General features: G+C 47.2%; 1 protein-coding gene across 1 annotated transcript in view; it reads right to left on the minus strand.

The window, feature by feature from the left end:
- The window catches only part of LOC127568514 (synapse differentiation-inducing gene protein 1), a 51,959-nt gene extending 37,415 nt beyond the window's left edge, over positions 1-14,544 (minus strand). The window contains exon 1 of the mRNA XM_052012357.1: positions 14,147-14,544. The gene's annotated coding sequence lies outside the window, so the exon portion shown is untranslated. The remainder of the gene's footprint in view (positions 1-14,146) is intronic.
- Positions 14,545-15,412: the final 868 nt, after the last annotated feature.

The following is a 15,412-nucleotide window of genomic DNA, read 5'->3' on the forward strand; positions in this document are numbered from 1 at the left end:
TATCTTAAATAAAAATAAAATAAGATACCTTTATTAGTCACATGTACATCGAAACACACAGTGAAATACATCTTTTGATTAGAATGTTCTGGGGGCAGCCTGCAAGTGTTGCCACCCTTCCAGACCCAACATAGCATGCCTGCAACTCCTAACCCGTTTGTCTTTGGAATGTGGGAGGAAACCGGAGCACCCGGAGGAAACCCACGCAGACACGGGGAGAACGTACACACTCCTTACAGACAGCAGCCGGAATTGAATCTGGGTCGCTGGCGCTGTAATAGCGTTACGCTAACCACGACACTGCCCTGGGAAAAAGATTCTGAATGTCTACCCTATCTATGCCTCTCATAATTTTATAAACTTCTATCAGGTCTCCCCTCAGCTTCAAATGCTCCAGAGAAAACAACCCAAGTTGGTCCAACCTCTCCTTTATTTAAGTTCATTTTCAGGTTCTGGTCATCACTGGCAAGACCAGGATGTATTGCCCACCCCTCATTGCCCCTGAGAGGGTGAGGGTGAGCTGCTTTCTTGAGCCACAGCTGTTCTTCAGGTGAAGGTGCTCCCACAGTGCTGTTGGGGAAGGAGTTCTAGGATTTAGGCCCAGTATCGGAGGAGGATTGGCGACGCATTTCCAGGTCAGGATGGTGAGTGACTAGGTGTGATGTTTGATGGATTGGAAGCCAGTGTGGATCATTGAGTATGGGTAATTGGGAGACGGTGCCCCTTACACAGTGGAGGTTTGGATCAGCTCAATTTCCAATCCCATAGATCACTGGATGTACGTGATCGTGGCATTTTGGTTGTGGCCTAACAGGCTGTGCCTTTAAAGACAACCATTTCTTAAGATGTGGTCGATACAGAGATGTTGCTTCCTTCGGCTGAGGGATCTAGAAGTGGGAATTGCAGTCCCAAAATAAAGGATTGACCATTCAGCAGAGAGCTGAGGAAAAATTCCTTCACTCAGATCGTACTGAACCTTTGGCCTTCTATACCCAAGAGGGCTGTGAAAGTTCAGTCAGTGAGTATACGCGAGACAGACATCAATATTAAGGGGATCCAAGGATATGGGGTCAGTGCAGGAAAATGGCACTGAGGTAAAATGTCAGCCATGACCTTATTGAACAGCAGAGCATATATGAGGGGCTGAATGGCCTACTCCTGCTTATGTTCACCCAAGCGGCACACGGACATGGTTTACCCAATGTATATATCACCAGCTGTGGGGGCCTCAAACAGGCACAAGGCTCTTGATGTGCTTCGTCAAGCGAAGTCCCTCAGTGCCTGCATCAGCTGTGGCCATTGGACACAGCGATAGGACGACGTGCGCACTCCTGTCTCACCATGGGCGTGCTCCACTTGTCAGCCATATTAGAGGCCCACGTGATCACACCTCCAGATCACTGCTGCCGACATTTTCTTCTCTGGTCTGTGCGCCGGTGGCGGACTTCATTAATTAATAGCCCAGAAAATTCCTCACAGAAACTATTCCTGATATCCATTTTCAGAGAAAAGTCCCAATGGAATAGAACTTGGAATTGGCATTCATCTCTTATTTCCAAGACATTAGGTTCAAACAAATCCCACCATATCAGCTGGGGAACTCAACATCGGGTAGTTAAGTAAAGAAAGAATAAAAAAAGCTCTTAGTAACAATAACTATTGGATTGTTGGAAAAACCACTGATGTTCATTGACCTTACCCAGTTTGGCCTATATGTAACTCCTGACCCTCCAGTGTGGTTGGTATTGGTTTATTATTGTCACATGAAAAGCTTTAGTTCTGTGTGCCATCCAGACAGATCATTCCATACATAAGTACATTGAGATAGTGAAAAGAAAACAATGCAGAATATAGTGTTGCAGTTATAGAGAAAGTGGAGTGCAGGTAGACAAATAAAGTGCTTGACTCTTATCTGTCCAACATCCTTGATAAGGTACCAGAGTTCCCATTGATGACCTTCACTGAGAAATAAGACTTGCATTCTGTGTATTTCCACAGAATACATGATGCAACTTGACTGTCCATGAGTTTGGAATTGGCACTCGATGCACTTGTTGGAGGAACAGTTCCGCACAAGACCCTTTTCTCAATCTCCCGTCTTCCCAAACCAATTGGTAGAGGTGTGATTAGCCTGCTCATTTTGTTCTCCTGATACAGGCCAGTTAGTTAGTGTCCCTGCCTCTGAAGCTGGGCTGGTCGTCCTCAGTATCTCACGAATGTCTGGTACTAACTCTGGTCTCGCAGGCCTACATAGAACATAAAACAGTACAGCAAAGGAACAGGCCCTCCAGCCCACCACGTCTGTGCCGAACCTGATGCCATATTAAGCTAAATCTCTTCTGCCTGCACGTGATCCATATCTCTCCATTCCTTGCATATTCATCTAACATTGCAGATCTAACAGCCTCTTAAATGCCACTATTGTACCTGCTTCCACCACTTTCCCGAGCAGCCCGTTCCAGGCACTCACCACTCTGTGTAAAAAAAAACTTGCCCCGCACATCTCCTTTAAACTTTCTCCCTCTCACCTTAAATGCATGTCCTCTAGTATTTGACATTTCTACCCTGGGAAAAAGATTCTGACTGTCTACCCTATCTATGCCTCTCATAATTTTATGAACTTCTATCAGGTCTCCCCTCAGCTTCCAATGCCCCAGTGAAAACAACCCAAGTTCGTCCAACCTCTCCTTATACGTCATACCCACTAATCCAGGCAGCATCCTTATAAACCTCTTATGCACCCTCTCCAAAGCCTCCACTTCCTTCCTGTAATGTGGTGACCAGAATTACACACAGTATTCCAAAATCAAAGTTTTATAGAACTGCAATATGACTTCCTGACCCTTATACTCAATGCCCTGACCAACGAAGGCAAGTGTGCCATATGCCTTGTTTACCACCCTATCTACTTGCATGGCCAAATAAAACATTGAGCACTGGTGGAGGGCAACACATTTATTTTTGTTTTTGCTGTAGTGCCCATACCTCATTTGACACTACATCTGACTTCATAAATAAAGGTCAGGTCCAGTGGTGGAAAAGTTTGGTGGTGTCCTGATTCATAAACCATTTGTTGAAGTGCCCACGTGGTCAGCATAGGGAGTGCTTCCTGACAGCGGAGGGGGAAGCCCTTTAATCCGGTCAGGTGTTAAAGGGAAGTGTTCCTCTATCCAGGGACCAAGTTATGTCCAGCTACACCACATTTTACAGAGACATGGAATCATAGTCATATAGCACAGGAACCCTTCGGCCCAACTGGTCCATGCCGACCAAGATGTCCATCTAAACTAGTTCCATTTGCCCACATTTGGCCCATAGCCCTCTAATCCTTTCCTATCCGTGTACCTGTTCAAATGTCTCTTAAATGTAATTGTACCAACCTCCACCACCTCCTCTGACAGCCTGTTCCATTTACATTCCACCCACTGTGTGAAGAAGTTGACCCTCAGGTTCCTATTAAATCTCTCCCCTCTCACTTTAAACCTATGCCTTCTAGTTTGTGGTTGCCCTTCCCTGGGAGAAAGACTGTGTATATTCACCCTATCTATGCCCCTCAGGATTTTTCCACCTCTATAAGGTCATCCCTTAGTCTCCTACGTTCCAATGAATCAAATCCTAGCCTGCCCAACCTCTTCCTATAACTCAGGCCCTCAAGTCCTGGCAACATTCTCGTAATATACTCTCCTGAGAGGATAGCATGATATCCTCTCACAGCCTAACATGCTTCAATGAGAAAGCCTCTCGTTCTTCCAAGCTCCAGTGAGTTCAAGCCTAATGTACTCATAATACCCTGACTGCAGGAATCAGTCTAGTGAATCTAGACTGCACCCCTCCTTTGACGCAAAGACTAAGACTGCACACAGTACTCAAGGTGTGTGCATTCACCCTATGTGTGCCCGTCATGATCTTATACACCTCTATAAGATCACCCCCTCAGTCTCCTATATACTAATGAATGAAGTCCTCGCCTACCCCACCTCTCCCTATAACTTAGTCCCTCAAGTCCTTGCAACATCCTCATAAATCTCTCCTGCACACTTTCCAGCTTAATGGCACCTTTCCTATAATGGGGTCATCAAAACTGAACACAATACTCCAAGTTTGGCCTCAGCAACGTCTCGTACAACTGAAACAAAACGTTGTAAACTGCTATACTCAGTGCCCCGACTGATGAAGGCCAGTGTGCCAAAGGCCTTCCTCACCACCCTGTCTACCTGTGACACCACTTTACCTCCATCAGGGCAGCCATTGAGGGTTTTGCCAGTATTTCTTGTTGTACTGGTGCTGGCTGCATTTTGATGAGTGCAGTTTAAGCAGCTGCTGAGTCAGAATTCATTTTAATTAACAACCTCAAAGGACCTTGACAAAGTAGCTCACGTATACTAGTTTTAAATTCTCACATTGCTTCACCAGCTGGCGTCAGACTTCTGTTTACCGTGGACAACAGCCTGGGCTCAATGGTGGCAGTTCGGCCTCTGAATCATGGGTTCAAGGCCCACTTCAGGGCTGAAGCTCATAATCTGTCCTGACACCCACACTGGTCTGTGTGTCATTATTATCTCCTTCAATGGGGTGATATCACCAGCACAACAAACCATTGTCAATGGATTCAACCCATCTTATTCCCATGCCTGGATTCCACAATGATTGGTTACAACTGGATGGCAACTTAGACTACCTCAGAGAGCCATTAGATATGGGTGGCACAGTGATCCAGCTTGTAGATCCACTGCCTCACAGCACCAGGGATCTGGATTCGATCATGTCTGTGTGGAGTTTGCACGTTCCCTCTGTGACTCTGTGAGTTTCCTCCAGGTGCTCTGGTCTCCACATCCCAAAGGCATGAAGGCTGGTTGATTAATTGGCCACTGTAAATTGCCCCTAGTGTGCAGGTGAGTGGGAGAATCTGGGGGGAGTAGATGGGAATGTGAGGAGAATGAAGTGGGATGCGTGTAGGATTGGTGTAAATGAGTGCTTGATGATCAGCATGGACTCGATGGGCTGAAGGGCCTATTTCTGTGTTGTTTCTCTCTATAATTCTATGACTGTGTGAAATCAGCTGCAGAGTACAGGACTGGAGTTACCTGTAGCCCAGGATCTGAAGAGTGGTGGGCTCCCAGCCCTGAAGGACGTTAAATGAACCTATGGTTTTTCCAATAGTAATCCAGGAGCTTTCAAGGATATGTTTGCTAGCTCAATGCACCATTAATTCAGGGTGACAGTGTACCTATCATTATTTCCCTCAGCTCCTAAGCCATGACATTTACTGTTTCCCTAACATTCAGTACGTGATTCCCTTTGCTTGCCGGGTTGAATGACTCCTGTGCCCTTCCAACTAATGAGCAAGTTAAAACACGGTGACAGTGAAGAGAGACAATACAAAGCGAAACCAGGCAGCAACAAGGAATAGACACCCATTTTCTGTGTGCATGGACATATTCCAGTTATTCCCCCAAATTCCCTTTTCCCCCAAAATGAGAGTTACGGACACAGCTAGGCACATCACCGAAACCAGCCTCCCCTCCATGGACTCTGTCTACAATTATTGTTGCCTTAGTAAAGCAACCAGGATAATAAAAGACCCTAGCCACCCTGGACATTCTCTCGTCTCCCCCCTTCCATCTGGCAGAAGATAGAAAAACCTGAAAGCACGTACCACCAGGGTCAAGGACAACTTCTATCCCACTGTTATAAGACTATTGCAGGCATGGTAGTGTAGCGGTTAGTGTAACGCTTTACAGCGCCAGCGACCCGGGTTCAATTCCGGCCGCTGTCTGTAAGGAGTCTGTATATTCTCCCCGTAACTGCGTGGGTTTCCCCCGGGTGCTCCGGTTTCCCCCCACATTCCAAAGACGTACAGGTTAGGAAGTCGCGGGCACGCTATGTTGGCGCCGGAAGCGTGGCGACACTTGCGGGCTGCCCCCCAGAACACACTACGCAAAAGATGCATTTCACTGTGTGTTTCGATGTGCATGTGACTAATAGAGATACCTTATCTTATCTATTGAATGGTTCCCTAGTACGATAAGATGGACTTTTGACTTCACAATCTACCTCATTGTGACCTTGTATCTTATTGTCTGCACTGCACTTTCTCTGTAACTGTAACACTTTACTCTGCATTCTGTATTGCTTTACCTTGTACTCCCTCAATGCACGGTGTACTGAATTGATCTGTATGAACAGTACGCAAGACAAGTGTTTCACTGCACCTCTGTACATGTGACAATAATAAACCAATTCCAATTCCAAAATGGGAGAAACGCTTTTCTTGTCATTCACAGTTCAGCAGCAAGATCATGCAAATGTATACCCTTCCCCCACAGTGAGCAGTTTTACTGGTGCCGGCCACTGATGGACTTCTGATGATGACCCTTCTCAATCACTTAATCGGCCCTGTGATGGTCCAGTGGCAATACTGGCGTGGAAGGGCGGAATGAAGTCCAACACTCTGTGCAGACACACGGCTGATCACAAAACGGGAGACTTACTGGAAAGGCTGAGTGTACGTATCAGCAGGAAGGGCAGGGTCTGACAGTGGGATAACTACCTATCTATGGCCTTGCCCCTTCCTATCTCTGGAATCTCCAGCCCTCAAGAATGCATACACTTGACCAATTTGGTCCACTTGAGCAGCCCTGAATTTAGTCGCTCCACAGCTTTCAGTCATGCCTGTAACTCTCATGGCCATAACTCTGGGACTCCCTCGTTAAAGCTTTCCACCTTGAAGATGCCCCTTAAGGCACACTCTGAACAAACTTTGGTCAGCCACTCAACAACCTCCTTCCATAGCTATGACAACTTTTGCCTGTGAAGTGCCTTGGGAAGTTTTGCTGTGTTAAAGTGCCGCATAAGCACAGGTTGATGGAGAAATGCCCCTTAGCTCTCAGCGAGGAGGGTTATCCTTTGAATATGGTCTTAAACAGATAGTTTACTGTGTCGAGAATGAGTATCATATGAGTGACAGGGTAAGACCAGGTGGCTCAAAGAAGCTGGTTTGTAAAGAACACAAAATTAAGAGGAAAGGTGTGGGTAATCTTCTTCAGGATAGAATGCAGAGGGGATTCACCAGGGTGTTGCCTGGATTGGAGGACTTTAGTTACGGGGGGGGAGATTGGATCGGCTGGGCTTATTTTCCCTGGAACGATGGAGGCTGAGGGGTGACCTGATAGAAGTATAAAAAACTATGAGAGGCATTAGTGAGGGAAGATAAAGGTGCAATGGCAGTAGAGTTATGCAGCTGGTAGAGCTGCTGCCTCACAGCACCAGTGATCCAGGTTCGATCCTGACCTCTGGTGCTGCCTGTGTGGAGTTTGCACTTCCTCCCTGTGACCACGTGGGTTTCCTCTTGGTACTCCGGTTTCCTCCCACATCCCAAAGGCACGCAGGTTGGTTGGTTAATTGCCCACTGTAAATTGTCCCTGGTGTGTAGGTGAGTGGTAGAATCTGATGTTGATGGGAATGTGGGGAGAATGAAGGAAATAGAATTAATGTAGGATTCGTGTAAGTGGGTGGTTGGTGGTTGGCATGGACTCGGTGGGCCGAAGGGCCTGTTTTCATGCTATGTCTCTCTAAGAAATCGAAAACAAGAGGGCATAAGTTTAAGGTAAGAGGAAAGACTCTTAAAGGGGATCTGAGGGTGCGTTTTTCTTTTACACAGAGTGTGGTCAATATCTGGAACACGTTGCCAGAGGAGGTGGTGGAATCAGATACAATCACTACATTTAAGAGACATTTAGACAGGCACGGCATAGAAGGATATAGTCCTTATGCAGGCAAATGGGATTATTGTAGGTGGACAACAAAGGTGGGAATGGGTGTGATGGGCCAAAGGGCCCATTTCTATGCTGTATTGCTCCATGACTCAATCAACATGTTATCCAGAACCAGTGCTCATCTCACACACTACGCTTTGCACAATATTTTAATATGCCTTTAATTGTATACATAATAATTAATACAATGACAAAATAGCCCTGAAATAGATTTTTTTCATAATGCCCTTCCATAGCCCTGGTAATCATTCAGGTTCATCTTGCCTGAATGACAGTCCTCTTGCTGCTTAATCATAGACTCAAACCACACACGGGAAACCTCAGCACCATGCACAGGTTGGCACTTCAGAACAGTTCTGAAGCCACATTGCACTGTTGGAGGTCCTTCAAATGAGATCCTAAACTGAGAGCCATCTGCCTCTCGTGAATGTAAAAGCCTCTCTATTTACAGAAAAGCAGGGAAATCGTCCCAGGAGTGTGAAGTGTGCTGTAGCACCGCCGGCACATTCCTCAGAGGTTTTCGGAAGTGGGAAATTAATGGAAAAGGAGCTTAAGGGCTTTCTGGCAATTTCCCTTTAGTTTGTTGAAGGGAAGTCTGGAGGGTTAGGTTTGGTTTATTATTATTGTCACATGTACCAAGGTACAGTGAAAAACTTAGTTTTACAAGCCATCTGTTCAGATCATTAACAGAATGCAGAGTATAGTGATACAGTTACAGAGAAAGTGCAGTGCAGGTAGATGATAAGGTGCAAGGGCCATGACAAGGTAGATTGTGAGGTCAAAAATACATCTTTAACATACAAGCAGTCCATTCAAGAGTTTTATTACAGTGGGATAGAAGCTGTCCTTGAGCTTGGAGGTGCATGTTTTAAAATTTTTGTATCTTCTGCACTTTGGAAAGGGGGAGAAGAGACAATGTCTGGTGTGGGAGGGGTCTTTAATTATGCTTTACCGAGGCAGGGAAAAATGCAGAGTCCATGGAGGGGAGGCTGGTTTCCGTCATGTGCTGAGCTGGGTCCACAGCTCTCTTCAATTTCTTGCAGTCTTGTGCAGAGCAGTTGCCATTCCAAGCTGTGATGAATCTGGATAGGATGCATTCTATGGTGCATCTATAAAAATTGGTGAGGGTCAATGGAGACATTTCGAATCAAATATGTTGACATTTTGTCAGGTAAAGAACCATTAAGTGAGGAAAAGCTCAACTGGAAGCATACTTAAAGGAGGGATGGAGGGAGGAGAGAGGGAGGGAGGGAAAGTTTATGGAGGAAACTCTAGGCAAGAGAGACCAGCTGAAGGCATGGCCATCTGTGGTGGAAGTGAGGCTACTCGAGAGACCAGACTGAGAAGAGCACAGACATTGCAAAGTGTTGGTAGGGATTGGAAGAGGCTATAAAGCAAGGGAGGAGGGAGTGTTGAGGCCAATGAGGGATCTGAAAGAACCTGAGTCATCAACCTGAGATGTTGCTGGTGCAGGAGTAAACATGTGTGAGTGTGGTTAATAAGCACAAGGAAAAGTGAGTTAGCAGTGCAGTGTTTAGAATGGTCTCAGGTGTAAGTGAGGAGCCGGTGCGAATGTGGCATCACAGCTGTAGCATTCAGAGGTATAACCACAGGGGTGGATGGGGTAGATGCAGGGCAGCACGGTGGTGTAGCCTTACAGCTGCTGCACTGCTCTAGTGACCTGGATTTGATCCTGAACTCCGATGCTGGCTGGGTGGAGTTTGAGCGCTCTCCCTGTGACCCCAGCATTTTCCCTCATCTACTCCAGTTCCCTCAGAGACATTTGCTAGGTTGACCAGCTGCCATAACTTGTGTGGGTGGCTGTTAGGAGAATCGTTGATGGACAGGTGAGAGAAAATAGATTACAGGGAAATAAGTGGGGGGTAATGGGATTGTTCTGAGAGCTGACATTAACTCCATGGGCTGAATGGCCTGCTTCTACATCACAGAGAACTGTGAGAAATATTAGAATTGGAAGTTATCAGTCTTGATGTGCTGCTTGTGTGTTAAATAATTCAATGATCACCCTTCCTTCAGAACTAACAAATGGTCTCACTTTACAAGCACCCCAGCTGACCTGCCATCTGGAAAGTCATTGACAACTCACCTTTATTAATGCAGAGAGATTATCATGGTTAATTTCAGAGACATAGAGGTGATAGGAATTAATGACTGCCTTTTTTTTAATAAGATATTTGTGATCATATCGAACTATAGTCTCTTGCATTATTAAACACTTCACTAATTCTTATTAGCCTATTTTGAATAAGGGATACCTTTAGTTAATCCAGTCCTCCAGTTACCTGTTCATCCTTGCTTAGATGATGATACAACGTAAGACTTAACAGTTCTTGGTCCAGTTGGGAGGGGGAGGGAGAAGGATGGTGGGTGTTGGCCATGAGACCTTGAGACAACACAGAGTGATGTTTATGACAAGAGCATGCTCCAAGCATTCTGTCAGGAGAAAGATGCCCTTGGAGTTAGTCTTCTCCACTTGCCCAAGCGTGCATCCCTTCCCACTGTGATTTTGAATTCTCCCAGGGGATTGGTTAATCTCCCACTAGGATGCAGAGTATCCTGAAGGTCAATAGATGGAAACCAAGGTCTCTCCACATGAGAGTCAAAGTCAAAGTCGAGTTTATTGTCATATGCACAAGTACATGTCTGCACAGGTGCAATGAAAAACTTACTTGCAGCATCACAGGCATATCGCATCAGAGCCACAACATTCACAAGAAAAACATAAAGTCAACATAAATTATGCAAAATTATACAAGAAAGGACACAATTAGAACAAAAATAAGTCAGTGGATCCCATGTTGCTTTCCTGAGTTTACCTTGAGCACCAACCCAGTCTAATGTGACTGGGCAACATAGATCATCCATTGTGAGCTTTCATTGGTTGAACAATTATATTGGCATACCATGATAGAGGTTCTCATGCAGGAGGGAAGACCTGGCAGATAGGGCTGTTTCATAAGGGTTATTTGATCCCACAACCCAACAGTCAGTCTAACTGGTACTGCTTGAATTAAAAACGGAATCAGTTGTACTACAAAGGGCGGGGACTGGCTCGATGGGTTGAATCCTCTGTACTGTAACCATTCTGTGATTCTGGGACCATTTGTCACTGAATAATCTCCATTCAACTGAAGAAGCACTGGCTACAAAACTGAGGAGTGAACCTGCTTTAGGATGCAACACTCCATTAGGAGGAGTGGTTGTATCTTCAACTGTTCCAGCAGCACCACAGGCAACAAGGAACAGACAGGGCTGTCGTTTGGTGGCAGAGATGAACATGGCGGAGGCGCAAGGGGGAGGAAGTGGAGGGTGGGGAGGGGGGGAGAGAGAGGGGGGGGGAGGGAGGGGGGAGAATGGAGAGAGAGAAAAAGGGGGAGGTGGAGAAAGAGAAAGGAGGAGGTGGAGAGAGGAAGGAGGTGGAGAGAAAAAATAGTGGAGAGAGAAAAGGGATGGGAGAGAGAGAAAGAGGGGTGGAGAGAACAGGGGGATGGAGAGAGGGAAGGGGGAACAGAGAGAAGGGGGGAACAGAGAGAAGGGGGAACAGAGAGAAGGGGGAACAGAGAGAAGGGGGAACAGAGAGAGAAGGGGATGGAGAGAGAGAAGGGAGGACAGAGAGAGAAGGGGGATTGAGAAAGAGGAAGTGGGATGGAGAGAGAAGGGGAGATGGAGAAAGGGGGATGGAGAGACAAAGGGGGAGATGGGAAAAAGGGAGCAGGTGGGGAAGGGGAGAGAGAGAAGGGAATGGGGGATGAAGCTTGAAAGGGGCATGGAGGGTGTGGGAGGAGGGAGGGCTGTGCCTGCGGAGGAGCTGGCTCCCCCTTTCACTCCACCCCTTGCCCCTTTCTCACTCTCCCATTCCCAGATGACGGAACCATTGGATCCCCTGTGATATTTGTCCTTTCCTTTATATCGGGCCCCTGACATTTAACTTTAATTTCCTCATTTCGGTTACACAGTGCAGCAGGTCTAATGAAACAGAATCAGCAGTGGATGTTTGGCAAGGCACGCCAGGTTCCAGGTAATGCTCGGCGTCCTCCCTCACCGTCCCCGCATTGTAGGGGTGATTCTGCACTGGCGTTCCCTCTCCCTTGGAGTGCTACAGTAAAACTGACTCCTGCTGCCTTCACCAACACTCCTCCAATCTGACGTGGAAGATGCTGCCATACAAAGATTAATTCCACTGCCATCAACAAACACGACTTCCCCAGCAGAGCAGAACAACATTCAGGTATTGCACAGCTCAAATTCTCATTGTAGTTTACTTACAGTTTATTTTGTGCTCTTTTTACCTTTACTATTGATTTAAATAAATAGAACTAGCTTAATTTTGGAGACAAAGATACTGCGATCAATCAAATGGCAGTGTTGTAAAATAGGATAGAATTCCTATTTTATAAGACTGACATATTATTGATCAAAGTATCACCAGGATTTGGAACTGTCTGAAGGGAGACTGCAAAAACAACCCCAAGTAGCACATACACACATGCAAAATCAGTTGGCTTTTTGCCTGCAGTTGATCAAATCGACCAGGACTGCAGCAACGGCCTACTTGCAATCCACAGACCCCTTTCCTTTCACAATTTGGCTTACTCAAGGACACCTGGAAAAAGAAACTTTGATCCTTTCCATCTTTATATGAACTTCTAACCATCTCACACTAACACACACACACACACACACACACACACACACACACACACACACACACACACACACACAGGTACAGAGCCGTGAACACACACACACACACACACACACACACACGTACAGAGCCGTTAACACACACACACACACACACACACACACACACACACACACACACACACACAGAGGTATAGAGCCGTGAACACACACACATCAAGCACAGGTAGAGTCTAACACACACACACACACACACCAGGCACAGGTAGAGTCTAACACACAGACACACACACACACACACACACACACACACACACAATCAGATACAGGTACAGAGTCATGTCTCTCACACACACATTGCACACACACAACACACAGGTCTAGAGGTGTAAGGGTACACTCACATACACGCTTGCTCACACACACTCATACACACCCACACACATGTACATTGGCATACAGGCACATGCAGATAGGCACAGATGCATATAGTCTCTCTCTTCTACGCACACAGACGTTCATTCATTCATACAGAAAGATGCAGAGACGTTAAGGCAGGCACACAGACCATCGCAAGGTGATCCATCAGATCACAAGTCACTACAGCGGCAGGGTTTCTCAAATCTCCGCACGCACGACAACAGACACGATGGGGCTTTGGTTACAAACCAGCGGGGCGCCTATTTGTGAAGCAAAACTCAGACCGGTGCTCCGTAGCATCGCCTTCTGTTGCAATGACTGGGAAATGATGTGTGGCCATGTGTTGGTGTGTGGAATGTATACGTGTGTGGGTGGCTGTGTATAAACGGGCTGCTTCACCTTCGCTTACACCTTTCTCTTGTGCACGGCGCCGTTCAGTCCCTCAGTCCTTGGGGGTGTTGGTCGAGCCTCCTGATACCCAGGAGCGCCTCCGGGAGGCGTGGACCGCATGATAAGACGGCGGGACTGCTGCAGTGTGGGAGGAAAGCCATCACACTGCCAGGCGCGGACTCCCCTGTCCCGACACCAGCACCTCCACGGCAGCCGACCCCGCGGATCGCCGCTCCGCAGCCCGGGAGACCCTCTGGGGGTCTCCCAGTACAGCAGTGGACCCTGCCTCTCGGCACACTCCCGCAGGAGGCGTCAATATATGTGTCTGTACAAATGTATATAGAGAGGTACACACACGTGTGCCTGTGTGTACAACCGTGTGGGCACACAGAAATACCGATGCATTATACATATGTTTAGAAATAGCTGTGTGTACATATCTGTGTTAAATTAGTGTGCATACACACACGTCATACGTACATGTAGCTCGACATGGTATGTATATTTATAAATAATTTTGTTTATAAATTTGTGCTTGCGTTGGAATAAAATACACCTATGTGTAATTAAATGTGCATGTGTGTGTGTGTTGGTATATATAAAAACCTGAGTGTGTTGTGTTCACATCTGTTGAGTTTGTGTATGTGTGTGTATGAGAGAGAGGGTAGATCTGTAAGAAAGTGCGATAGACTGCCTTCCCCTCTCCCGTCCCGTTTACACGCACGAATGTTGGTTGGGTTGTGTTGGAGGGCTCTCGCCATGAAGACAGTGTATTTTCAGCTGGACTGATGGGCGCCCAGTCACGACATTGTATCTTCCCGTAACATCCAGAAAAGGCACCTTTTTTATATATATGTAAAAGTTCCCCCACTCTCGAATCAAGGCTCCCCACTCACCTGGCTGTCGGGAGACACACGGTGTGCATCCACACCACCAGCCGCAATTCCAACCCCAGTCCAGTGCTTCCAGAGTTATGGATGGCTCTGCTATTCACGGGCACACGGTCCGGATACCGAACTACCGCCGGATTTTTAACCCACCATCCGCAGCGCAATCCGTTGGACAGTCCGGTTACCGGGGGTGTAGAGAGGGGGATTCTTCCTGACCCATGTTTCCCGCGTAGGCTGTCTCTGCTCACGTTGCTTATCGATTTTCGCCCGGATTCCTCTGTGCACACCACTGCCGTCCCTGTTCGCTCCCTGCTTCCTTATGCTAACAATTCAGCTGCACTGTTTTTCAGGCAACACCAAAAGTGCCAGTTCCCCATGATGTGGGCAACATTTACCGCTGCAGCGTTCCGCACCCGCTGAAGCCACTGCAACAACGAGCCGGGGGGGGGGGGGGGGGGGGTTAAAAAAGCAGTTTCGCCCAAAATCTGAGATTTTCGTATTGCTCGGCTTGTGTGCGTGGACGGACAGTACACAGTCCCTGCTCCTTCCCTCCCTCCCTCCCTCCCTCCCTCCCTCCTCCCTCCTCCCTCCCTCCCTCCCTCCTCCCTCCCTCCTCCCTCCCTCCTCCCAACGCCTCCCCCCGGGCAAATATAGCACTGATATCAATCACTGGGAGTTTCCCTGAGGGCGACCAGTAACCAGCAGAGCAGGGCTGTGGCAGAGGAAGGAAATATTGATGGAAATCTGGGGGGAATAGGTGACGGAAAATTGGTTGGGATGGGGGTGGGTGGGAATGGAACTGCTGGCATTGACTGCATGGGCCGAACGGCCACCTTGGTAAGGAAGTATAGAACTTCATCAGGCTGCAATACAATAACAAATGAAAGCTTAAATAAAGACGGAGTAAATAATTGATGTTAACTTGCGGAGGTCCATTGAAGAATCAGACAGTACAAACGGTGATACAACAGTGTCCTCCCCGTCTCCCACTTGGTGTTGGGATCGGGGGTCACATCAGGATAGGGCTACATTCAGCCCCCTCGCCAAGCTTGCAAGACATTCAGTTCCGTGGCTATTGAGTCATAAAGCATGGGAACAGGCCCTTCAGCCCACTCTTTCCATGCTAGCCATCGATGATACCTCAGGAGCACACTGAAGTTCATCGTGATGAGCAGAAGGACGGGCTTGCCTGCCCGTTCAGACTCTATCACATTCTCCCAGTGACTGTGTGGGTTTCCCCTTGGGTGCTCTGGTTTCATATAACACAGAACA

Source organism: Pristis pectinata, chromosome 3 (assembly GCF_009764475.1).
Source record: "Pristis pectinata isolate sPriPec2 chromosome 3, sPriPec2.1.pri, whole genome shotgun sequence".
Lineage (NCBI taxonomy): Eukaryota > Metazoa > Chordata > Chondrichthyes > Rhinopristiformes > Pristidae > Pristis > Pristis pectinata.